The 26,997-nt window shown below is 42.4% G+C and overlaps 1 protein-coding gene and 1 non-coding gene across 2 annotated transcripts in view; one reads left to right on the top strand and one right to left on the bottom strand.

Annotated features, from left to right (window-relative positions):
• The window catches only part of LOC118380694 (GDNF family receptor alpha-4-like), a 70,169-nt gene that overhangs the window by 18,287 nt on the left and 24,885 nt on the right, over positions 1-26,997 (top strand). The window lies entirely within an intron of this gene.
• Positions 17,835-17,908, bottom strand: trnaa-ugc (transfer RNA alanine (anticodon UGC)). The gene has a single exon. It is a non-coding gene; the product is annotated as a tRNA-Ala (tRNA).

Below are 26,997 nucleotides of genomic sequence, written 5' to 3'. Positions count from 1 at the left end.
GCGGAAAACCGGCTGCTGCTTGAGATTACCTGCCTCAGTAGTCTTGTACATGCCCTTTGAACCTGAGAATCACCTGTTTGAGGTTAGAGACAACATATGGTGCGAAACAAAAGGTCATGTTGAATTTGCTTAAGCTTTCTCCCTTTTCTGTAAGGCCGTTGGTGAAGCAACAAACCTTCCAGACTGGTGTTACTGCTCCTGAAAGAAAGTTCAGCATTCTTGGTCGATGTGAGAAAACAAACTAACGAGTCCAAAAGTTAAGAATAGCTATTTAAGAGTTGATTGCTGTTTACCATCATTTTATGACGCAGGTCTAATAACAGAGAGAAATGTGTCAGGTAAATGTTGGTTGCTGGCTAGCTTGCATTTGCTTAGATTCTTGCTCAAAGCTCTTGCTTTACCTCATTTGGTGACTCGCTGTGTGCAGTGATGGACATTCATTTATCTGGTCTGTTACAATGATGCAGTCATTACGCAAGTGGCAAAACTAAAACAAGCGAAATAGTCCCATATGTTCCTCGTTTGACCTGCTGTTTCCAAGGTTAGGTGGAAAACAACTATATTGGTGAGAGATCCTTGAGTTAGCTAGTGACCTACCTAGCTTGCTAGCTGCAGAGGTGCACAAAGCAAGCTAACAATGAGTTTTCTTTCCAGTGAATAAAATGTGTGTGTGTTAGTATTATCTTCTGCTGCAAGTAGCTGCGTTATAATCAACACTGGGCTGTGCAATTAAATACAAATAAAGGCAACCATTTTGGGTTACGATTCGGCATCATTTCAGGGAGCCATATCACACCCGCGTTGTGGTATAGTTAAGCAATAAGGTTCGAGGGGGTGTGGTATATTTAAGCAATAAGGCACGGGGGGGTGTGGAATATGGCCAATATACCACGGCCAAGTGCTGTTCTTAAGCACAAACCCCCGAGGTGCATTATTGCTATTATAAACTGGTTACCAAATTAATTAAAGTAATACAATTAAATGTTTTGTCATACACGTGGTATACGGTCTGATAAACCATGGCTTTGAGCCAATCATAATTCAGGGCTCAAACCACCCAGTTTATAATGGCCATCAATGCTAGGGACTGTTCTTACACATGTCGCGAAGTGGAGTGACTGGATCCAGACTTTAGCCGTGGTATACGGCCATAAACCACAGAACCCTAGAGGTGCCTTTTTGCTATTATGAACTGGTTGCAATCATAAATATAACACTTAACAAGTATTTTTTCATCATACCCATGGTATATTCAATGTTTTGTCATTCCCGTGGTATACGGTCTGATATACCACAGATGTCAGCCAATCAGCATTCAGGGCTCAAACCGCCCAGTTTATAATGTTTGATATTCCACAGCTTTCAGCCAATTCAGCATCCAAGACCCAAACTACCCATTTTATAATTTTATAGAACTGCCCAGCTTGCTGTCTTATAGTAAAATGTTCTAGGTTATAGTAAAGGGTTCTAAGTTATAGTAAAGGGTTCTAAGTTATAGTAAAGGGTTCTAGGTTATAGTAAAGGGTTATCAGTTATAGTAAAGGGTTCTAAGTTATAGTAAAGGGTTCTAAATGATGGTAAAACCGGAATGCACTGTGCAGGTCAGAATGTACTGGAAGCTACATGTTTTATGTTTTATGTTTTATCCACATACCCAAGGATGAAGAGTTGAAAATACATCAAGAGGAGTTATTTTGTTTATATATATATATATATATATATATATATATACAGTATATTTTAAAATCTAGACCCCCCCCCCACCACCCCTACCCTGATTGGAGTATACTAGCGGACAACAATACTTATTCTGATACTTACATCAAGAAGAGTTGAAGGTTTCAAATGTTTAAAATAAGAATAGGATTATCTGTATGAATTTTAATTGACAAAGCATCCTTTACATCATTAAAAAGTATCAAATGAAGGAGGACCATATAAAATAGTATTATATACACAGATCACTTAGAACCCTCATATACATTCAAGTTTCAATACCCAGAATCCTTGAAAGGCGGCAGAGGCCTCAAATAAATATGAGCTATAGCCTTGACAGCCTCTGTGTTCATGGACAAAGAACCCATGCGGGAAAGCAATCTATGTGATTATCATAAAATTGTAATATAGAGGCAAATGAAATTAAACCAACTAACCTGTCGGCTGAAGTACAAAATACCATTTTATAGTTTTCATTTGAATAGAAGACCATATTTACATTGATTTTCTTTGTATACGAGTTGGTTGGAAAGTATAGAACCAGTCATAAGTTTGGACACAACTACTAATTTCAAGGTTTTTCTTTATTTTTAGTATTTTCTACGTTGTAGAATAATAATTAAGACATCAATACTATGAAATAACACATAAAGAGGAGGACATACAGAAGTCAGAAGTTTACATACACCTTAGGCAAATACATTTAAACTCAGTTTTTCACCATTCCTGACATTTAATCCTAGTAAAAATTCCCTGTCTTAGGTCAGTTAAGATCACCACTTCATTTTAAGAATGTGAAATGTCAGAATAGGTTATAGTAGAGAGAATGATTTATTTCAGCTTTTATTTATTTCATCACATTCACAGTGGGTCAGAAGTTTACATACAGCCAATTACTATTTGGTAGCATTATTGCCTTTAAATTGTTTAACTTGGGTCAAACGTTTTGGGTAGCCTTCCACAAGCTTCCAACAATAAGTTGGGTGAATTTTGGCCAATTCCTCCTGACAGAGCTAGTGTAACTGAGTCAGGTTTGTAGGCCTCCTTGCTCGTACACGCTTTATCACTTCTGCCCACAGATTTTCCATAGGATTGAGGTCAGGGCATTGTGATGGCCACTCCAATACCTTAACTTTGTTGTCCTTAAGCCATTTTGCCACAACTTTGGAAGTATGCTTGGGGTCATTGTCCATTTGGAAGACCCATTTGCGACCAAGCTTTAACTTCCGGACTGATGTCCTGAGATGTTGCTTCAATATATCATTTTCCTACCTCATGATGCCATCTATTTTGTGAAGTGCACCAGTCCCTCGTGCAGCAAAGCACCCCCACAACATGATGCTGCCACCCCGTGCCTCACGGTTGGGATGTGTTCTTCGGCTTGCAAGCCTCACCCTTTTCCCTCCAAATATAACAATGGTCATTATGGCCAAACAGTTATATTTTTGTTTCATCAGACCAGAGGACATTTCTCCAAAAAGTGCGATCTTTTCCCCATGTGCAGTTGCAAACCGTCGTTTTGGAGCAGTGTCTTCTTCCTTGCTGAGCGGCCTTTCAGGTTATGTCGATATAGGACTCGTTTTACTGTGGTTTTACTGTACCTTTGTAACTGTTTTCTCCAGCATCATCACAAGGTCCTTTGCTGTTGTTCTGGGATTGATTTGCACTTTTTGCACCAAAGTACGTTCATCTCTAGGAGACAGAACATGTCTCCTTCCTGAGCGGTATGACGGCTGCATAGTCCCATGGTGTTTATACTTGAGTACTATTGTTTGTACAGATGAACATGGTACATTGAGGCATTTGGAAATTGCTCCCAAGGATGAAACAGACTTGTTGAGGTCTCCAATTTTTTTTCTGAGGTCTTGGCTGATTTCTTTTGATTTTCCCACGATGACAAGCAGAGAGGCAATGAGTTTGAAGGTAGGCCTTGAAATACATCCACAGGTACATCTTCAATTGGCTCAAATAATGTCAATTAGCCTATCAGAAGCTTCTAAAGCCATGACATCATTTTTTTCTGGAATTTTCCAAGGTGTTTATAGGCACAGTCAACTTAGTGTATGTAAACTTCTGACCCACTGGAATTGTGATACAGTGAAATAATCTGTCTGTAAACAATTGTTGGAAAAATTACTTGTCATGCACAAAGTAGGTGTCCTTACCGACTTGCCAAAACTATAGTTTGTTAACAAGAAATTTGTGGAGTGAAAAATGAGTTTTAATGACTTTCAACCTAAGTGTATGTAAACTTCCGACTTCAACTGTATGTAATCATGTAGTAACCAAAAAATATATTTTATATTTGAGATTCTTCAAAGTAGCCACTCTTTGCCTTGATGACAGATTTGCACACTCTTGGCATTCTCTCAACCAGCTTCACCTGGAATACTTTTCCAACAGTCTTGAAGGAGTTCCCACATATGCTGAGCACTTGTTGGCTGCTTTTCCTTCACTCTGCGGTCCAACTCATCCCAAACCATCTCAATTGGGTTGAGGTTGGGTGATTGTGGAGGCCAGATCATCTGATGCAGCACTCCATCACTCTCCTTCTTTGTCAAATAGCTCTTACACAGCCTGGAGGTGTTTTGGGTCATTGTCCTGTTGAAAAATAAATGATAATCCCACTAAGCACAAACCAGATGGGATGGCGTATCGCTGCAGAATGCTGTGGTAGCCATGCTGGTTAAGTGTGCCTTGAATTGTAAATACATCACTGATAGTGTCACTAACAAAGCACCATCACACCTCCTCCTCCATGCTTCACAGTTGGAGCCACACATGTGGAGATAATCCATTCTTCTACTTTGCGTCTCATAAAGACAGCGGTTGTAACCAAGAATCTCAAATTTGGACTCATCAGACTTCTTATTGGTGTCCTTTAGTAGTGGTTTCTTTGCAGTAATTCGACCATGAAGGCTTGATTCACCCAGTCTCAGCTGATGTTGAGATGTGTATGTTACTTGAAGCATTTATTTGGGCTGCAGTCTGAGACTAGTAACTAATGAACTTATCCTCTGCAGTAAGGGTAACTCTGGGTCTTTCTTTCCTGTGGTGGTCCTCATGAGAGCGCTTGATGGGTTTTGCGACTGCACTTGAAGAAACTTTAAAGTTCTTGAAATGTTCCGTATTGACTGACCTTCATGTCTTAATTTAATGATGGATTGTCATTTCTCTTTCTTTATTTGCGCTGTTCTTGCCATAATATGGAAATAGGGCTATCTTCGGAATACCACCCCTACCTTATCACAACACAACTGATTGGCTCAAACGCATTAAGAAGGAAAGAAATTCCACAAAAAACAATTTTAACAAGGCACACCTGTTAATTGAAATGCATTCCAGGTGACTACCTTATGAAGCTGGTTGAGAGAACACTTTTTTGGTTACTACATGATTTATTTCATAACTTTAATGTCTTCACTCTTAGTCTACAGTGTAGAAAATAGTAAAATAAAGAAAAACCCTGAAATGTGTAGGTCTCTCCAAACCTTTGACTGATACTGTACTTTACTGTACTTGTAACAGTTCTCTTGGTGTGAAGGAGAGTCGGACCAAAATGCAGCGTGTAGATTGCAATCCATATTTTAATAAACAAACGTAACACGAATCTAAATACAAAACACTACAAAAAACAATAAACGTAACAAAAACCGAAACAGCCTATACTTGTGTACATTAACACATAGACAGGAACAAGGACACTAAGGACAATCACACACGACAAACTCAAAGAATATGGCTGCCTACATATGGTTCCCAATCAGAGACAACGATAAACACCTGCCTCTGATTGAGAACCACTCCAGACAGCCATAGACTTTGCTAGATCACCCCACTAGCTACAATCCCAATATATACACACCACATACAAAAACCCATGCCACACCCTGGCCTGACCCAATACATGAAGATAAACACAAAATACTTCGACCAGGGCGTGACAGTACTCTCTTATCTGGTCACTTCAGATGTTGATTATGACATCATAATGTATGCATCTACACTATATCTACACTGATTGTACAAAACAATATGAACACCTGCTTTTTAGAAATCCAGCTATGCCCTCCGACGAACCATCAAACAGGAAACGCGTCAATACAGGGCTAAGATTGAATTGTATGCTCCTCGGATGTGGCAGGGCTTGCAAACTATTATGGACTACAAAGGGAAGCACAGCAGTGAGCTGCCCAGTAACACGAGCCTACCAGATGAGCTAAATAACTTCTATGCTCATTTCGAGGCAAGCAGCACTGAAGAATGCATGAGAGCATCAGCTGTTCCGGATGACTGTGTGATCACGCTCTCCGTTGCCAATGTGAGTAAGACCTTTAAACAAGTCAACATTCACAAGGTCGCAGGGCGAGACGGATTACCAGGACGTGTACTCCAGGCCTGCGCTGACCAACTTGCAAGTATCTTCACTGACATTTTCAACCTGTCCCTAACCGAGTCTGTAATACCAACATGTTTCAAGCAGACCACCATAGTCTCTGTGCCCAAGAACACCAAGGTAACCTGATGCAATCTCTTTTGCTCTCCACACTGCCCTCTCCCACCTGGACAAAAGGAACACCTATGTGAGAATGCTATTCATTGAGTACAGCTCAGCGTTCAACACCAGAGTGCCCTCAAAGCTCATCACTAAGCTAAGGACCCTGGGAGTAAACACCTCCCTCTGCAACTGGATCCTGGACTTCCTGACGGGCCGCCCCCAGGTGGTAAGGGTAAGTAACAACACATCCGCCACGCTGATCCTCATCACAGGGGGCCCTCAGGGATGCGTGCTCAGTGCCCTCATGTACTCCCTGTTCACCCATGACTGCATGGCCAAGCACAACAACACCATCATTAAGTTTTGCTGATGACACAACAGTGGTAGGCCTGATCACTGACAACGATGAGACAGCCTATAGGGAGGAGGTCAGAGATCTGGCAGTGTGGTGCCAGGATAACAACCTCTCCCTCATCGTGATCAAGACGAAAGAGATGATTATGGATTACAGAAAAAGGAGGACCGAACACGCCCCCATTCTCATCAACGGGGCTGTAGTGGAGCAGGTTGAGAGCTTCAAGTTCCTTGGTGTCCACATCATCAACAAACCGTCATGGTCCAAACACACCAAGACAGTCGTGAAGAGCGCACTACAACGCCTATTCCATCTCAGGAGACTGAAAAGATTTGGCATGGGTCCTCAGATCCTCAAAATGTTCTACAGCTGCACCATTAAAACCTGTTGTGACTAGGGGACAGTATTTTCATTTTTGGGAAAAAAACGTGCTAGAATATGCATATAATTGACAGCTTAGGGTAGAAAACACTCTAAAGTTTCCAAAACTGTAAAAATATTGTCTGTGAGTATAACAGAACTGATGTTGCAGGCGAAAGCCTGAAAAAAATCCAATCCGGAAGTCCCTCATGTTTTGAAAGTGCTGCGTTCCAATGTGTCCCTATTGAGCAGTGAATGGGCTATCAACCAGATTACTCTTTCTCCGTATTCCCGAAGGTGTCTACAGCATTGTGACGTAGTTTTACGCATTTATGTTGAAGAATACCCGTAAGCGGCTACATTGCGCAAGGGGTCACCTGATGCTAAAATACAGAGGTAGCCATTACTCCAATCGGTCCTACTGAAAAACAAATTGTCCCGATGGATATATTATCTAATATATATTTGAAAAACAACTTGAGGACTGATTATAAACAATGTTTGCCATGTTTCTGTCGATACTATGGAGCTAATTTGGAATATTTTTCACAGTTTTCGTGACTGCAATTTCCGGGCGATTTCTCAGCCAAACGTGAAGAACAAACGGAGCTATTTCGCCTACAAAAATAATATTTTTGGTAAAAGGAACATTTCCTATCTAACTGGGAGTCTCGTGAGTGAAAACATTCGAAGCTCATCAAAGGTAAACGATTTAATTTGATTGCTTTTCTGATTTCCGTGACCAAGTTACCTGCTGCTAGCTGGACAAAATGCTATACTAGGCTATCGATAAACTTACACAAACGCTTGTCTAGCTTTGGCTGTAAAGCATATTTTGAAAATCTGAGATGACAGGGTTATTAACAAAAGGCTAAGCTGTGTCTAAATATATTTCATTTGTGATTTTCATGAATAGGAATATTTTCGAGGAATATTTATGTCCGGTGCGTTATGCTAATTAGTGTCAGGCGATGATTACGCCTCATGCGGGATGGGGAGTCATTAAAGGTATATAAGAGCACTGGTTGCATCACCGCCTGGTATGTTAACTGCTCGGCCTCCGACCGCAAGGCACTACAGAGGGTAGGGCAAACGGCTCAGTACATCACTGGGGCCAAGCTTCCTGCCATCCAGGACCACAAAACCAGGCGGTGTCAGAGGAAGGCCCAAAAAATTGCCAAGGACTCCAGCCACCATAGTCATAGACTGTTTACCTCTACCTACATGTACTATACACATTACCTCAATTACCCTCGCACATTGACCGGAACCCCCTGTATATAGCCTTGCTATTGTTATTTTATTAATTGTTATTAGTTATATTTCAATTTTTTCAATTTTTTATTAAACTGCATTTTTGGTTAAAGGCTTGTAAGTAATAATTTCACTGTAAAGTCTACACCTGTTGTATTTGGCACAACATTTTATTTTATTTTATTAGATTTTTACTTGACAAACACTGACCAGTTGGATCCAGGTGAAAGCTTACAGTACAACAAAATGGGACTGACAGGTAAATACATCTGGTTAGGCTTTAGTGATGCTAACGATGGTGCTTTTCTCTCTCTAAAAACACACACACACACACACACACACACACACACACACACACACACACACACACACACACACACACACACACACACACACACACACACACACACACACACACACACACACACACTAAAACTGAAAAACTGACTATAACATTAACTAAGCAATTCACCCGGATCACAAAGGGGTGGCGAGGAGTTGAGGCTTGTTATGAAACAGCTGTTTGATGCTTTTCTGTTAATTTAACTGTCTTTTTCTGGGCATTCACAAAGATTTCTGGTTTCATTTTGCCATTCTGGTGCAAACACTATAATTAGTCTACCACTGGATGATTTTTAAATGTCTTATCTTGACCTCTACCAAAACACATTGATAGCGTTAAACCAACCACTTACGGTGCTTATGGTAAAACTTAAGTTATTTTAAGCTACAATGTAGATAATGTGAACCGCCTACCATTACATAGCTGAGCTCCAAGTACTATTATACAGCTGAGCTCCAGGTACCATTATATAGCTGAGCTTCTGGTACCATTATATAGCTGAGTTCCTGGCACCATTATATAGCTGAGCTCCTGGTACCATTTTATAGCTGAGCTTCTGGTACCATTATATAGCTGAGCTTCTGGTACCATTATATAGCTGAGCTCCTGGTACCATTATATAGCTGAGCTCCAGGTACCATTATATAGCTGAGCTCCAGGTACCATTATATAGCTGAGCTTCTGGTACCATTATATAGCTGAGCTTCTGGTACCATTATATAGCTGAGCTTCTGGTACCATTATATAGCTGAGCTCCTGGCACCATTATATAGCTGAGCTTCTGGTACCATTATATAGCTGAGCTTCTGGTACCATTATATAGCTGAGCTCCAGGTACCATTATATAGCTGAGCTCCAGGTACCATTATATAGCTGAGCTCCAGGTACCATTATATAGCTGAGGTCCAGGTACCATTATATAGCTGAGCTTCTGGTACCATTATATAGCTGAGCTTCTGGTACTATGCTTTATATTTCATTCTCTTTATTATTTACATTTACATTACATTTAAGTCATTTAGCAGACGCTCTTATCCAGAGCGACTTACAAATTGGTGCATTCACCTTATGACATCCAGTGGAACAGCCACTTTACAATAGTGCATCTAAATATTTTAAGGGGGGTGAGAAGGATTACTTTATCCTATCCTAGGTATTCCTTAAAGAGGTGGGGTTTCAGGTGTCTCCGGAAGGTGGTGATTGACTCCGCTGTCCTGGCGTCGTGAGGGAGTGTGTTCCACCATTGGGGAGCCAGAGCAGCGAACAGTTTTGACTGGGCTGAGCGGGAACTGTACTTCCTCAGTGGTAGGGAGGCGAGCAGGCCAGAGGTGGATGAACGCAGTGCCCTTGTTTGGGTGTAGGGCCTGATCAGAGCCTGGAGGTACTGAGGTGCCGTTCCCCTCACAGCTCCGTAGGCAAGCACCATGGTCTTGTAGCGGATGCGAGCTTCAACTGGAAGCCAGTGGAGAGAGCGGAGGAGCGGGGTGACGTGAGAGAACTTGGGAAGGTTGAACACCAAACGGGCTGCGGCGTTCTGGATGAGTTGTAGGGGTTTAATGGCACAGGCAGGGAGCCCAGCCAACAGCGAGTTGCAGTAATCCAGACGGGAGATGACAAGTGCCTGGATTAGGACCTGCGCCGCTTCCTGTGTGAGGCAGGGTCGCACTCTGCGGATGTTGTAGAGCATGAACCTACAGGAACGGGCCACCGCCTTGATGTTAGTTGAGAACGACAGGGTGTTGTCCAGGATCACGCCAAGGTTCTTAGCGCTCTGGGAGGAGGACACAATGGAGTTGTCAACCGTGATGGCGAGATCATGGAACGGGCAGTCCTTCCCGGGAGGAAGGGCAGCTCCGTCTTGCCGAGGTTCAGCTTGAGGTGGTGATCCGTCATCCACACTGATATGTCTGCCAGACATGCAGAGATGCGATTCGCCACCTGGTCATCAGAAGGGGGAAAGGAGAAGATTAATTGTGTGTCGTCAGCATAGCAATGATAGGAGAGACCATGTGAGGTTATGACAGAGCCAAGTGACTTGGTGTATAGCGAGAATAGGAGAGGGCCTAGAACAGAGCCCTGGGGGACACCAGTGGTGAGAGCGCGTGGTGAGGAGACAGATTCTCGCCACGCCACCTGGTAGGAGCGACCTGTCAGGTAGGACGCAATCCAAGCGTGGGCCGCGCCGGAGATGCCCAACTCGGAGAGGGTGGAGAGGAGGATCTGATGGTTCACAGTATCGAAGGCAGCCGATAGGTCTAGAAGAATGAGAGCAGAGGAGAGAGAGTTAGCTTTAGCAGTGCGGAGCGCCTCCGTGATACAGAGAAGAGCAGTCTCAGTTGAATGACTAGTCTTGAAACCTGACTGATTTGGATCAAGAAGGTCATTCTGAGAGAGATAGCGGCACTCCTTGTCTGCTCCTTGCCGTTTGACATTATTTCGTTTTTTTGACAAAGGAAGCCCGTTAGAGAGCAAAGAGGTAAAATATATAGCTAGTTCCATGTTGGAGTATATTGCAGTGAGTTAAAAAAACAACAACAAACAAAAGTTGTTAATTTTCTGTATTGTTGGTGATTCTAGACTTTTCGCAAAACATATAATTGGGCCTTGGCATGTGAATGCATGGCTGCATAGTTGGATCGATGCTTTGTGTTTACAACAGACTATAAAGTAACTGTGAGATTAAAATTGAAAATCAATCCAGAGCCAGAAGATTAAAAAAACGACCCTCTCCTTTCGTTTTTACCTGAATGGTTCACTTTCAGAAGCAAGTTTGATCATGTTGATTTATCATGTATATAATTCTGAGAAATGTCAATGATCTTTTTCATATAAAAAAGGGGGAATAATGATATGCGTAGGAAATTATCCTGAAACTAGTCGTTGGCTTTTCATCCCAACAAAATGCACCGAAAATACATAGAGGAACAGTAACTCAACCACCTGTCTAAAACTCACAGTGACCAGGTGGCTTCTGTCACATCTCCATGTTATGAATCACTTTCATATTATGCTAATGAGGAGAGGGGAAACTTTGGACTCCATTTTCTCTCTGAGCCAGTCTATGAGTCTGTGTCTCAGCATGCTTTTATGTTTAACTCTCTGTGTTACAAAAAAAATTGTCACTCCTGAATGAGATTAATGTTTTCCTCCTTAAATAATAGAATCGGTTATCATTCATTCCTTAACTGCACTTTATGATACCGCACCACATTAAATAATCTGTTTGATCAAACAGCCCGATTGACTGACCTCCTCTTGGCCAGACTTTAAAGAAGAGTTTAGAATGTCTTGTACAAAAGCTACTCTGACTCAACTTCTCTGACCTCTGATTCCAGCTCGTATTGACTCAGTGAAGTACTTCCTTTTTGATCTTGAGGCTAAAGTTGTATTGGCCCTGCGATCAGTGCTTGACCCTTTCCGTGGGGAGCTCTAATGCAGTGAATCACGAGAGACCCCAGAGGGCCCCCGTGATGGACAATTTCTTCCTCTATATGCCCTCCACTGGATGACCTCACCCATTGAGGGAGACATTGTTTCCTCCAGTGATTGGGCAACTCTCATGCCGTCTGACTGGTCAATTATCTTATTTTTTTTTACCGCGTCCTGGTATTGACCCAGTTGGAAATGATACTAAACAAAGTCCCAAGTTGAAGCTCCCTGTGCACAATAGGGTTGTTATATAGAGATGACATGGTGTTGTACAGTAAAAATGGCTTGTTAGATAGACAGTGGGGGACATGAGAAAAGGAATAAAGCCATGGTGCTACGAGTGAATATTAAGGCCCTGGAATATCTTTGAGCTTTCAGACCGAACCAGATCAAGACAGATTCTACATTGCCTGACCTCAATTAAAGCTGAGTGTCATCAAGCCTCATAAATGAAGAGTATCGCAATTGTCCTTCTCTCTTTTTACCCCAAACACACAAACTTACAGGTATTACCCTGGTTGCAACTTTTTTTTATCTAAATGGATATAAATCCAGGCAATCAACTGAAAAGCCCTTTCTCAAGATCCATTTGAGTGGCCCAATCGTTTCTCCCGACCCCACCATCACATTATGCCTGCTGCCGGTTCCTTAGCTTGCGGGCCCTTTACCCAGCATGCTCTGTGGCCAGGGGACCACATAGGGCTATGATGGCGCAAAGTTAAGAGTCTCATCAAGATGTAATGGCCTCCCTCCCACTGCAGCCGCAGCTGAAGGCCACGATGGCTCTGTCTTGACACATCACAGACCAGAATGTCATCACTCGTATAGGACAACTCAGGACTGAGCTTTTTTATGTGTGTTTGTGTGTCACAACCTGTGACATTAAATCATGGTTCTTCTTGGATGTGATTGGAAAAATGTGACTTGCTCTGTGCCTGTCACATCACACACAGGGTGAAAGCAATTTACCAATTTAGGGCAAATGATGTCAGACTAAATCTATAACTGTTTAAATCGTGAAAGGTTATTTTATGAGTGTCATTCAGAAGACCCATTAGAGACCCATTGAGGTCGGAAGTGAATAGTGATTAGGCTACTCCTAATGGAATGATTAATGATATAGACAAAGATCACTTGTGGCATATTTTAGTGAGGAAACATAGCGGTCTCATTATAAATGTGGGTGTTAATTGCCCTCCGCTTACTGTATGTTAATATGTGCAAATGCTCTATTGATGATTCAGGGTTAGTGTGAACGTCAGATTCCGAAAGCCTTCATCTTGGCAGTCCAAATAACTGGTGCTCTGGATAGCATGTGTCCCTCTGTTTTGTGCTGGTGGGCGTTCAGTACTTTAACAGGAAGAAATGCGGTGAGTCACACTCTCACCCTCCTGAACGAAGGAGATACGCTGATAAGTTCATTGCGACCATTACGAACCAATAGACTACGCTGTTATAATGTCACTGTTCCCTGTCTTGAGATAAAGTGCCTTTGTGGCGTGACATTGAGACTGAACTTGACAAGCCATCACACACTCAGCATAAGAATTGGCCTTCACTTTCTGCCATCAGACACTTTTTACATCACTGTCGTTTTTTAAATAAATCTGACAAAATGAATCAAATTAAATTTGGAAGAAAATGTGCTCTATTTTGCATAGAAAAATGTATGCTTCCACGCTTTCACATTCTCATTAACGATTAGTTGTGTCTCCTCGTTAATAAAATGTCAGCAGCTTGTTTCTGCTTTAAAGGGGAGTTACAATGTGAAATGATCCAGGTAGCAATTACAGATATAGGATCTTAATTTAAGCCAGTTTGCTACAGCAGGAAAATAATCCTGCAGCAACAGGAAATGTAAATTATTATGTGGGTTATAATTAATGGACATTTTTGTCTTTTTTCATAAGGGAAAATCTAGTCTGATATTTCTATGAGGAAATCACAAAGCATGCTATGCTATCTGTGGCCCTTGATTAGATATTCATTCAAGCCCTGTTGATTTGCATCACACAATACTCCTCCAATATCTCATGAGAAGAAACACCCTCACCTTTATTATTACGTGACATTTTATTCATGTTTTCTTCTCTTCCATTTTTTTCCTCAAATACATGTATCTTGATGAACTGTTTCATGCATCTTTCTCTGTTCTCCGCATTGCATTACTAATTCAGACGCTTCCTTTGCATTGACGTGCTCTGCCATGCCACGTAATGCTCTCATGTACCATTCTCTAGTACAGTACATAAACCATTGAGCACCTGCTCTGTCCTCTCATCACCTCATGTGTGCCTTTTAGACGGGGGAGATAAATGTTTGCTGTCACAGTCCAACCTCCTACCTATTAGCTTTAGCAAAATGGCTGTGAATATAGCTCGTTGTCTCACCCTTCTAGGTAGCAAATTGTCTGTTGTTAATTGTATATACAGTGGCCAGTGTGCCTATCCCATGGAGACCGGAGTCTTCCTTACAGGACAATAAACGCGAAGGTGGTTCCCGAGAGTTATTAGCCTATCATCTCAGAATGAAGGCTAGGTTTGCTGATGTGCTTGTGTGAGTTGTCCTGTGCTGTGTGTTTGATTCTGTTTGGCAACAAGCCCAGGGCACCCTGACCAGGAGCAGCCAGCCTGTGATATAAGCCCCTGGCAGTTCGGAGACCTTTGGAAAACACCTGAAGGGGAACTGGGGGTTAAGGCTTGGGCACACAGGTTGTTACTTGTGTGCACATATGGCAGACTCTTCAAACACTCCAACTAGCCGTGCATGAGGCCGGTTACACGGCAACACCGTCAATCATTCATAATCTAGCGTTTGGATCAAGCTGACATGGATGCTTGTTTGAAGCACGCAGTTCAGGTGGAATAATAACCGACATCTCAAGAGTGTCTCTCAATATAATATTTTGTTTACGTTCACACAATTTCAAAGCAGCCAGGGCATTACAAAGCAATTTATAGGCATATTTGAATGTGCACTGGGGTCTGACATTTGGAATTTGTTTAATCTTATCAGGGAAAGCGTGCCATGTAGAAAATCAACAGGAAAAGATAGCGAGGTACAGGTGTTTTTTCTTAGTCCTAGAAGAGCCGAGTTCTGTATGTATCGAGTCCTTGTAATGGTAGCATGAGATTATGGCAACGACATGCTCCTGCCTCCAGTGATGGGCCATGATTAATAACTAGGACCATGTTTGTCAATGCCAGAAAGCTGTGGGGAAAAGACATAAGAGCATGAACAGAATTAAAGGAGTGGACGGGCGCAGGACGGCGGTTCATTCCCTGCTACTTGGTTTTTATTACCTAATCATTACATGGATGTGCAGTATTGTGCATTTTCAATATTGCTTATTATGGAAGGACTTGAATACCCCACGGTAATGTAACACAGCTGCCCACACCCAGGGATTGTGCTTGTCTGCTCTTCCACGGTACTCCTTTCTGCGGACTCGAAGGTAACGTTTGGAGATATGAACGCTGTGTGTGTTTCAGGTCCGCTTTCTATTGACAAAACCATTGCCTTTCAAATGAAAGCACCTCTCAGCAAAGACTGGAGCTAGAGAACAGAGATTAGCAGAGACCTACACAGTCACCATTCTTGACATGATGATCTTATCAAGGTGGAGTGTAAAACGTCAATTAGGGGAATCAAGATCTTTCAATGCCTCTCATTCTTCACCGGACGTGTTGGGGATGTCTGTGGGGGTTTGGTGAGAGTGCGCGTCTGGGCGCGTTCGTGTGAGCATGTGCGTGTGTTGTTACGATGTCTCAAGCTGCCATCTTTCAAATGGTCCGATGATCTCAAACTTCTAGATTGCATGGACTACAGTACCATTTCATTTTCAGATGGTTAATCGCTTTGATTCATATGGCTGTCCATGCCCATCACACAGTTATCCTTCATTTCTGGATTGCCTTTGTACGAGATCAAAAGCATAGTCGCAATGCTGAAAGTCACAGCACCATTGACTGGCTATACTTTATGAGTGCATCATTTTTTTCAAGAAACTAAGCAATGTTACAGTTGACGAAGAGCTTTTTCGCAAATCTGCTGTGTAATGTCGCATGAGAACACATTTCTCCCTGAAAGTCAGCGTGAAAAATAATTGCTTCTCTGTAAAAACAATGCCAGGTTAATCTGTCTTTCCTACCTCTCTCATACCAGAATATGTTTGATGTTGAATATGAAGATTGAGGAGAGCTGACATTGCCTCCTTTTTAAGAGAACTTCCGTATTTTGCTGTCTCAGTTCTCCAACATCAATCTATTTGCCTTTGATGTCTGTAATTTATGTTTTTTTTGTGCCAGAAATGCAAATATTGTTGTCTTATCCTGTGCGCTAATTCACAAGACTTACTTTACAAGAACCCCCAAGTGAACCCTTCGTGGCCAGACAGTATCATATTACTTTACGGTAGAGAGGAGGTGCAGAAAACTCTATGCAGTAAGTCATTTGTTTTTTTTGCAGCACCTCTTTACTGTAAAGTATCCTGATTGATTCATTAAATTCATTAAATAATTAAAAAGTAGTATGTTACTCCAGCCTGAAGACAACATTGCGTACATAAAAAATGATCAAGGACATTAACACAACACAATAAAGGCTGACGGCTTTTTGGCCACAAAAGGTTAATACACTGTCTGTACTAAACTAATACACTGTCTGTACTGTACTAAATAGCTTCCTAATATTGAGTTGCACCCCCTTTTGCCCCCCAGAACAGTCTCAATTTGTTGGGGCGGGACGCTGGCCCATGTTGACTCCAATGCTTCCCACAGTTGTGTTAAGTTGGCTGGCTAGATGTCCACGGGAAACTGTTGAGCGTGAAAAACCAGCAGTGTTGCCGTTCTTGACACACTCAAACCGGTGCCCCTGGCACACACTACCATACCCCGTTCAAAGTCACTTCATATTTTGTCTTGCACATTCTCCTCTCCTTCATCTACACTGACTGAAGTAGATTTAACAATTGGCTTCAATAAAGGATCATAGCTTTCACCTGGGTTCCCCTTGTCACTTTATGCCATGGAAAGAGCAGGTGTCCTTAATGCAAGGTTTTATTTTTAACAATCTCTGCAGATTACATTAATTGGGAATTCAAACAAAAAGGTAATTAATTATTCAATCAAACATGCAGCACCATTTCGAGTTAGCATCACCAATTGGATTCAGGAATTGATATCAGGTAGATCCCTCACAGATGTTTCTAGTTCTCTAAGTTAGACACATGTCAGAAGGAACATAGCTAAATATTTCAGGACTCTGAAGTGGTGCTTGTGGATATAATTGTAGATTATGGTACCCATGATTAGATGCCTTTAAGCTCAAAGCATTCTGGGAAAGCTCAATAACCTTTGTAAGATTCATCATCAGTCACTCAAGTATTTTAATTTGTCTTTCCAGTGGCTTAATACTATTATTATTAAGGACTTCAATAAGACCAGCAGGCAATCCAAAGTTGGATTGATGAAAAGTCTACTCAGTACTTCCACCCCTTGCCATTATAATGATACTGCATTTGCTGGTTGTGACAGCAACCGGAACTGACTTTTCGTAGCAGGTTAGGATAGCATTTTAGCTATCCCTAACCATTTTCTTAACCTTAATCGAAGCCTGCCATGTTAATTATCCTAACCCGCGGAGTAAATTCTCTAACCTGCTACGAAAAAGTAACTTCCGGTCTTAGCTGTGCTCCCTCTGATCAAAATCAAATTTGTCTTTGCCCGGTTTCCAAAAAGCATCTTAAGGCTAGGTTCATTGTTACATCCATCGTCAAATCTCCCAGCTGTTTTGCAAAACCCTACTGTTTGCCTATTTTCTGTTTGTTGTCATTTAGCAGACACTCTACTTACAGTAGTGAGTGCATGGATTTTCATACAGGTCCCCTGTGGGAATCGAACCCACAACCCTAGCGTTGCAAGCACCATGCTCTACCAACTGAGCTACACGGGACATTGTACTGGAAAACTCTCGTATTTTAACGAGACCACTCATAGAACAGCTAAGCGTGTCCATTGATTATTTCTTGCCGTCCTGTGTCAATTTATACACAGAAATCTCTGATGACTACAATACAAAATTGTCAATGTCTTTGCAAATGATTCAAATAAGCTAAGTATAAAAATATGCTTCAGATGAAAACCTAGATGACTGCATTAAAATAAACAGTAGGCTATAAGCCTATTTCAATCATATTGAAATACATTTCATGTTCAATCAATTGAGTTATATGTTGCTACTTGTAGGCTACTGTCTGTACTTGTATCAATATATTTCATGATGTGTAGTCTAACGTGAGCAATGATGTGCCAAATCTTGATGTAGTACAATATAATAGGATAAGCATTAGAATAAGCCGCCTCAATATTTGCAGCCGTACGTGGTAATCTCTCGAGGAGTTGATCCGTCATCAGTATTGTGAAATAATTCTAAGATTTGAATAGAGAAAGCTGATCCAAGAGCAGCACTCCCTTTTCTTTCGATCCTATCAGTATCGACACATGGTCCAGCGTCACACTTAGCGACCGTTCTCTATGCATGCTGTTTTGGGAAACACATGTAGCAACTTCGGCTGTTGTAGGAAAGATGAATTGTTAAAACAAACGTAAGCCTAAATTCCATCGCTATCGTTAAGGTCTCATTTGTCTTCTGACCTCAATGGGACTTCCTGGACAAAAAAGGGTTAAAAAAAAACGTATTTTCGTGACATGTCAGATATTCACACGTGACATGACATAACGGTAAACTAAATTAAATAAAATGACACACAGATCCAACATTGTTTATTTGCATTTGGATGGTGATGAAATATTTATTTCACTGGTACTTTATGTCAATGTCGGTAATTGTATATTCAGAGTGTTGAAACTCTTTCTGATAGGCATTAAGTACACTGATGCATTACCTCTTCCTCACAGCCGTACTGCCTTGCAGGTATATTGTAAAGAGGGATAGGCTAGGCTTAACATTCCACCAGAGTTCATTAAGCTTCATTTTCCATTTTATCTCTTCTGAAGTGGGCCATTAAATGCGTCTGGGTAACTGATCGGTTAATCTCCCAATGATTTATGTGGCAGACAAACTGAGGACTTAACCAAGGCTCCGAAGGCATTGATTACTGACATGGTTAATTGGCTAAACCCACTGGTACATTGAGACAGGATTATTGGAAATGTCAAATCAAGCGCCTCATTTGCATTCCTGATGTATGGTGTCTATTCCAGCTTCTGCCCAGGAAGCACAACTTGACACAAACCATAGAGAAAGGCTGGGAGTTCTGCCTCAAATTTGCAACTGATCATCTGTCCTACTGAGATGTTGACTCACTTGAGATTTCAAATTTTTTTTTTGCAACAAGGGCTAACATCCCTCTGTCCAATGAACTTAGTTGACTTGGGTTGAATAGAGGACAAGTGTTGGGAGTATCCATGCTATGACTCAGGGTCAATACTCTTATAGGGGAACAGTGTTGTTACACTTAAACCTGACCGTTTTAGGTGTCCTTCATCGAACAGTGTGTTGTTCGAAAATCGATAGAACTCTCATGGTGCAATTTTGCTCCACAATTACCCAGTGTAGAATGGGAGGAAGTTCAGAAGCATGTTCAAATGGAGCATTGTTGTTGACAGGTGTATAAAATCGAGCACACAGCCAAGTCAGTTCGTCAAATTTCTGCCCTGCTAGAGTTGCCCCGGTCAACTGTAAGTGCTGTTATTGTGGAAACGTCTAGGAGAAACAATGGCTCAGCTGTGAAGTGGTAGGCCACACAAGCTCACAGAATGGGATCGCCGGGTGCTGAAGCACGTAGCGCGTAAACATTTTCAGTCCTCTGTTGCAACACTCACTACCGAGTTCTAAACTGCCTCTGGAAGCAACATCAGCACAAGAACTGTTCATCGGGAGCTTAATGAAATGGGTTTCTATAGCCAAACATCAGTGCCTGACCTCACTAATGCTCTTGTGGCTGAATGGAAGCAAGTCCCTGCAGCAATGTTCCAACATCTTAGTGGAAAGCCTTCCCAGAAGATTGGAGGCTGTTATAGCAGCAAAGATGGGACCAACTCCATATTAATGCCCATGATTTTGGAATGAGATGTTTGACGAACAGGTGTCAACATACTTTTGGTCACGTAGTGTAGGTGGTGTTATTGTTGTGGCACCACTTGTCATTTCAGGAAGTTACTGTAGTTCCACACAAGCTGTCTCACATGCCTTGAGGGCATGAGGTAAACTTTTCTTGTAGAGACAAAACAAATGATTTATTTCACAATGTAACAAACTCATCATCTAAGACTACATTTTTCTCTATAGATTTGGTATCCATAGAACCTCTGTGAAGTATGTGGAGCTTTCGTGACTGACTGGGTTCAACTTGATATCTGTATGCCACAAGACTTTATAAGTCCACTAAATGAATGACTAGACGTTAGGTCGGGGAGCTAACCCAATTCTTCAGGTCTCCAGCAACACAGTACCACCTGGGTTCCCCTTCAGCCCCCTGTTGACCTACACTTCACAGAGAACCACCTGGGTCACCCTTCACCCCCCATTGACCTACACTTCACAGAGAACCATCTGGGTTCCCCTTCACCCCCCGTTAACCTCCACTTCACAGAGAATCATCTGGGTCAAGGCACAGGGTTCTTGTGTTTGCCAGCTGAGCTAAAGCCTAGGCATGAGCTCAGGGAACTAAAGGCATGAGCTCAGGGAACTAAAGCCTAGGCATGAGCTCAGGGAACTACAGCATAGGCATGAGCTCAGGGAACTACAGCATAGGCATGAGCTCAGGGAACTAAAGGCATGAGCTCAGGGAACTACAGCATAGGCATGAGCTCAGGGAACTACAGCATAGGCATGAGCTCAGGGAACTAAAGGCATGAGCTCAGGGAACTACAGCATAGGCATGAGCTCAGGGAACTAAAGCCTGCACTCTTAAAAATAATTGTGCCATCTAGAACCTAAAATGGTTCTTGGACTGTCCCCATAGGAGAACCCTTTGAAGAACCCTTTTTGGTTACTTTAAAGTACTACTTAAGTAGTTTTTTGGGGGATCTGTAATTTACTTTACTATTTAAATATCAAGAGAACATCCCTGGTCATCCCTACTGATGATTTGGTGGAATCAGTAAACACACATGCTTCGTTTATAAATTATGTTTGTGTGTTGGAGAGTGCCCCTATCCATCCGTAAATTTAAAAAACAAGAAAATGGTGCTGTCTGGTTTGCTTAGTATAAGGAATTTGAAATTATTTAGACTTTAACTTTTGATACTTAAGTATACTTTAGCAATTACATTTCCGTATATTTAAAACCAAATACCTTCATACTTTTACTCAAGTAGTAATTTACTGGGTGACTTTCACTTTTACCTGGGTCGTTTTCTATTAAGGTATCTTTACCTTCACTCAAGTATGACAATTGGGTACTTTTTCCACCACTGGGACCGAGTTTGAGAAACGCTGCTCTAGCTACTCGCCGTTGTTTCCCCACTTACTTCCACCAAATCAAAGTGTATTTGTCACGTGCGCCGAATACAACACCTTACAGTGAAATGCTTACCATCCAGCGCCATCATTTGATCATTATCTTATCTTGGCATACTCAGCATGAAGACCCCTGCACTTCACTACTGTTTGTAAAAGCCTCAGCAATGAGTGCCCATCTACATCAACCATGTTCAGTCATGACAGTCCTTCTGCTCATCTATCAGCACAAGGCTCCCTGAAAAAAACTCTGAAAACCCCGACAAAGGCCACTCTTAAATCAGACAGAGAAATACAAATTAAAAGAGTATGAAGAGTAGGTTAATGATTGTATTTGAAAATCCCTCATTAATATAATTCAAAGCAGTGTGGAATAGAGAGGGAATGAGGAAGTCGGGTATAAATAATGCATTATCTCATCATGTTTCATTTGATGAGCGCACCACCGGCCAGGGTTGTATCAAATACGGTTATCCCTCCTTAATCCTCTACACTCTTAGAAAAAAAGGTGTTATCTAGAACCTAAAATGGTACTTTAGCTGTCCTCATAGGATAACCCTTTGAATAACTATTTTTGGTTCCAGGTACAATCATTTTGTGTTTTATGTAGAATCATTTCCACAGAGGGCTCTACATGGAACCCAAAAGGGTTCTACATGGAACCAAAATGTGTTCTCCTATGGGGACAGCCGAATAACCATATTGGAACCCTTTTTTCTAAGAGTGTAAAGAAACAGCAGATTCAGAAGAACACTTGAAGAAGATAGAAGCCTAATTTTGCCAGCTGTCTTGTCATTGTATTGAGACAGATAGAGAGCTGTAAAATTACTTGGGACAGGCTCCCCAAAGCAGAGATAGATTGTTATGGGGGAGTTGGCCCCACAATAGTATATGCATTGGTGAAAGCTCAATATTAGATCCAAATCACCCTACCATATCTAAGCCAATATGACACCAGGGTCGATGAAAATTTGATTGGAGGTACACAACACACTCCCTGCCTCTCAGCCATTACAGAGAGACACATACCGGATTTTTAACAGGTTCGTTAGCATTAGGAAATATCTAGGCGTCGGATAAGAACGAGACTGCAGCGTCCATAAAGTGACCATTAGACTTACCTCCTTTCGGACTGAATAAGTTTGTAGGGGCAACAGTTTTGATTAAATGTATAGTTTATCACTCTCACGTGCTCATTTCTGTTCGTTAAATATATACTACCTTTTTTGTAGCATTTCTGACAAGGCTAAAACAAATTCAGCGGAATCTCAGATTTCTAAAACCAGACAAATGAACTTGGGTTGTGCAGCAACAGAGCTAGTAGCTAGCTAAAACCAGTCAAATGAGAGGCAAGCTACAAGCATAGAAAGCTAGCTATATTTGGCTATGGAAGCTTTTCCCCATTGCTGAAGTCATCTGTGTCAACTGTTTGCCTTGACACTTCCGTGTAATCAGAGCACAATCAAATAAGCACAGATAAGATGGCGAACGTCCTTGGCTGCTATTGCCAGTTAGCTAGCTACAAGCCAACAAGACTGTAACATTACCTGTATGGACAGATTGCGATGCACTAGCACAACTCAATATTTACAACATCTCCCACATTCTTACACAAAGTACAGCTAGTTGCTAGCAAGCTAGCTAAGTATAACCACCATGGAATCTGAAGGTCCATGGTTTGCCTCTTGGAGAAGATATTTTGACCATTGTTTTGACACCCCTCTCCCAGTCCCGACACACACACACACTGGTCCGCACACACATGGTGTGTGCTTATTCCCCCCCCCCCACCCCGAGCACGCCGTTTTCATGCTTGTGTGACACTTTTGATATTCTGGATTTCCCCTGATTGTCTATGCAATTAAAATGGAGGTCAAAATAAAAGGGAAATAAAAGTATTATCTGAGTTTTGGAGGGGGGCGAAGGACACTGTCTCCTGGTGTCCTAGCTAGCTACCGGTTTTTGCCCCCACCTCCTACCTGCTGTGTACTGGAGTCCTTCTAGCTAGCTAACTAGCTGGCTAGCTAGTTAACTAACTAGCACACTGTGTCCTTTGCTCCCGCCTGTCCTCGCCGTTGTTAACAGAACTGCGGGAAAGCAGTGCCCAACAGGCGGGGGTGAAGGAAACTGTCTACTGACGTCTTAGCTATCGTTAGTTAGCTAGCTACCTATCCCGCCTGCCCTGTACCAGAGTCCAAGCTAGCTAACTAGCACCCAGTGTCTTTTGCTAATGTCTGCCGAACACCTGCCCTCGCCCTCGAAAACATGCCCGAAAGGCGAGAGGGAAGGACACTGTCTACCATTGTCCTAGCTAGCTACTGGTGTTGTTGCCCCCTCCACTTCTTCTGTGGTGTTTATCGGCGGTTAGCATCCAATGTTATGGATTGTACTGGAGTCCTCCCGCCCGTGTACCGGGTCCTAGCGTAAATATTGACCAATTATAAGTATAAAGAGGGGTTCCTGCGGATGCAGGAATGCCCACATGCAAGAACGCCCTGATTTGTTGGCTACCCTTCTCCGTCTTGCTACTACGGAGGACAGAACGGTGGAGATAGACCAACAGAGAAAGGGTTCCGGTGGTAATACAGTAGACCAACAGAGAAAGGGTTCCGGTGGTAATACAGGAGACCAACAGAGAAAGGGTTTCAGAGGTAATTTACCAACAAAGAAAGTGTTCCGGTGGTAATATAGTAGACCAACAGAGCAAGGGTTCTGGTGGTAATAGACCAACAGAGAAAGGGTTCCGGTGGTAATATAGTAGACCAACAGAGCAAGGATTCTGGTGGTAATAGACCAACAGAGAAACTGTTCCGGTGGCAAGATAGTAGACCAACAGATAAATGGTTCCGCTGGTAATACAGTAGACCAATAGAGAAAGAGTTCTGGTGGTAATACAGTAGCCCAACATAGAAAGGGTTCTGGTGGTGATGCAGTAGACAAACAGAGAAAGGGTTCCCCTGGTTATACAGTAGACCAACAGAGAAAAGGTTCCGCTGCTAAAACAGTAGCCCAACACTGATACGGTTCCGGTGGCAATACAGTAGACCAACAGAGAAGGCGTTCCGGTGGAAATAGACCAAAAGAGAAAGGGTTACGGTGGTATTTACAGCAGACAAAAAGAGAATGGGTTCCACTAATAGTACAGTGGACCAACAGAGAAATGTTTCCGGTGGTAATAGACCAACAGAAAGGCTCCCGGTGTTAATCCAGTAGAGCAACAGAGAAGGGGTTCTGGTGGTAATAGACCAACAGAGAAAGGCTCCCGGTGTTAATCCAGTAGAGCAACAGAGAAGGGGTTCTGGTGGTCATAGACCAACAGAATAAGGCTTCCGGTGTTACTACATGAGACCAACAGAGAAAGCGTTCCTGTGTTTATACAGTATACCAACGGAGAAAGGGTTCCGCTGGTAATACTGTAAACCAACAGAAAAGGGTTCTGGTGGTAATAGACCAACAGAGAAAGTGTTCCTGTGGTAATAGAGTAGACCAATAGAGACATGGTTCTGGTGGTACTAGACCAACACAGAAACTGTTCCGGTGGCAAGATAGTAGACCAACAGATAAATGGTTCCGCTGGTAATACAGTAGCCCAACATAGAAAGGGTTCTGGTGGTGATGCAGTAGACATACAGAGAAAGGGTTCCCCTGGTTATACAGTAGACCAACAGAGAAAAGGTTCCGCTGGTAATACAGTAGACCAATAGAGAAGGCATTCCGGTGGAAATAGACCAACAGAGAAGGCATTCCGGTGGTAATAGGCCAACAAAGAAAGGCTCCCGGTGTTAATCCAATAGAGCAACAGAGAAGGGGTTCTGGTGGTAATAGACCAACAGAGAAAGGCTCCCGTGTTAATCCAATAGAGCAACAGAGAAAGGGTTCTGGTGGTAATACAGTAAACCAACAGAAAAGGGTTCTGGTGGTAATAGACGAGCAGAGAAAGTGTTCCGATGGTAATACTGTAATCCAACAGAGATAGTGTTCCTGTGGTAATGCAGTAAACCAATAGAGACATGGTTCTGGTGGTACTAGACCAACAGAGAAAGGCTCCCGGTGTTAATCAAATAGAGCAACAGAGAAAGTGTTCCGATGGTAATACAGTAGACCAATAGAGAAAGGGTTCAGGTGGTAATAGACCAACATAGAAAGGGTTCTGGGTGTGATGCAGTAGACATACAGAGAAAGGGTTCCCCTCGTTGTACAGTAGACCAACAGAGAAGGCGTTCCGGTGGTATTACAGCAGACAAACAGAGAATGGGTTCCGCTGATAGTACAGTGGACCAACAGAGAAAGGGTTCTGGTGGTAATAGACCAACAGAGAAATGGTTACGGTGGTAATAGACCAACAGAGAAAGGGTTCCGGTGGTAATACAGCAGACAAACAGAGAATGGGTTCTGCTGATAGTACAGTGGACCAACAGAGAAAGGGTTCCGGTGGTAATAGACCAACAGAAAGGCTCCCGGTGTTAATCCAGTAGAGCAATAGAGAAGGGGTTATGGTGGTAATAGACCAACAGAGAAAGGCTTCCGGTGTTACTCCATGAGACCAACAGAGAAAGCGTTCCTGTGTTAATACAGTATACCAACGGAGAAAGGGTTCCGCTGGTAATACTGTAAACCAACAGAGATAGTGTTCCTGTGGTAATACAGTAAACCAACAGAAAATGGTTCTGGTGGTAATAGACCAGCAGAGAAATAGTTCCTGTGGTAATACAGTAGACCAATAGAGACATGGTTCCCATGGTTTTACAGTAGACCAACAGAGAAGGGAATCTGGTGGTAATACAGTAGACATACAGAGAAAGGGTTCCGCTGGTAGTACAGTAGACCAACAGAGAAGGGAATCTGGTGGTAATACAGTAGACATACAGAGAAAGGGTTCCGCTGGTAGTACAGTAGACCAACAGAGAAGGGAATCTGGTGGTAATACAGTAGACATACAGAGAAAGGGTTCCGGTGTTAATCCAGTAGAGCAACAGAGAAGGGGTTCTGGTGGTAATAGACCAACAGAATAAGGCTTCCGGTGTTGCTACATGAGCCCCACAGAGAAAGCGTTCCTGTGTTAATACAGTATACCAACGGAGAAAGGGTTCCGCTGGTAATACTGTAAACCAACAGAGATAGTGTTCCTGTGGTAATACAGTAAACCAACAGAAAAGGGTTCTGGTGGTAATAGACCAGCAGAGAAATCGTTCCTGTGGTAATACCAATAGACCAATAGAAACATGGTTCCACTGGTTTTACAGTAGACCAACAGAGAAAGGGTTCAGGTGGTAATAGACCAACACAGAAATGGTTCCGCTGGTAATACAGTAGACCAACAGAGAAATGGTTCTGGTGGTAATAGACCAGCAGAGAAATAGTTCCTGTGGTAATACAGTAGACCAATAGAGACATGGTTCCCATGGTTTTACAGTAGACCAACAGAGAAGGCGTTCCGGTGGAAATAGACCAAAAGAGAAAGGGTTACGGTGGTATTTACAGCAGACAAAAAGAGAATGGGTTCCACTAATAGTACAGTGGACCAACAGAGAAATGTTTCCGGTGGTAATAGACCAACAG

This window comes from Oncorhynchus keta, chromosome 4, assembly GCF_023373465.1.
Source record: "Oncorhynchus keta strain PuntledgeMale-10-30-2019 chromosome 4, Oket_V2, whole genome shotgun sequence".
Lineage (NCBI taxonomy): Eukaryota > Metazoa > Chordata > Actinopteri > Salmoniformes > Salmonidae > Oncorhynchus > Oncorhynchus keta.
The sequence above is the reverse complement of the archived record's forward strand: the minus strand, read 5'-3'. Positions and strand labels throughout refer to the sequence as shown.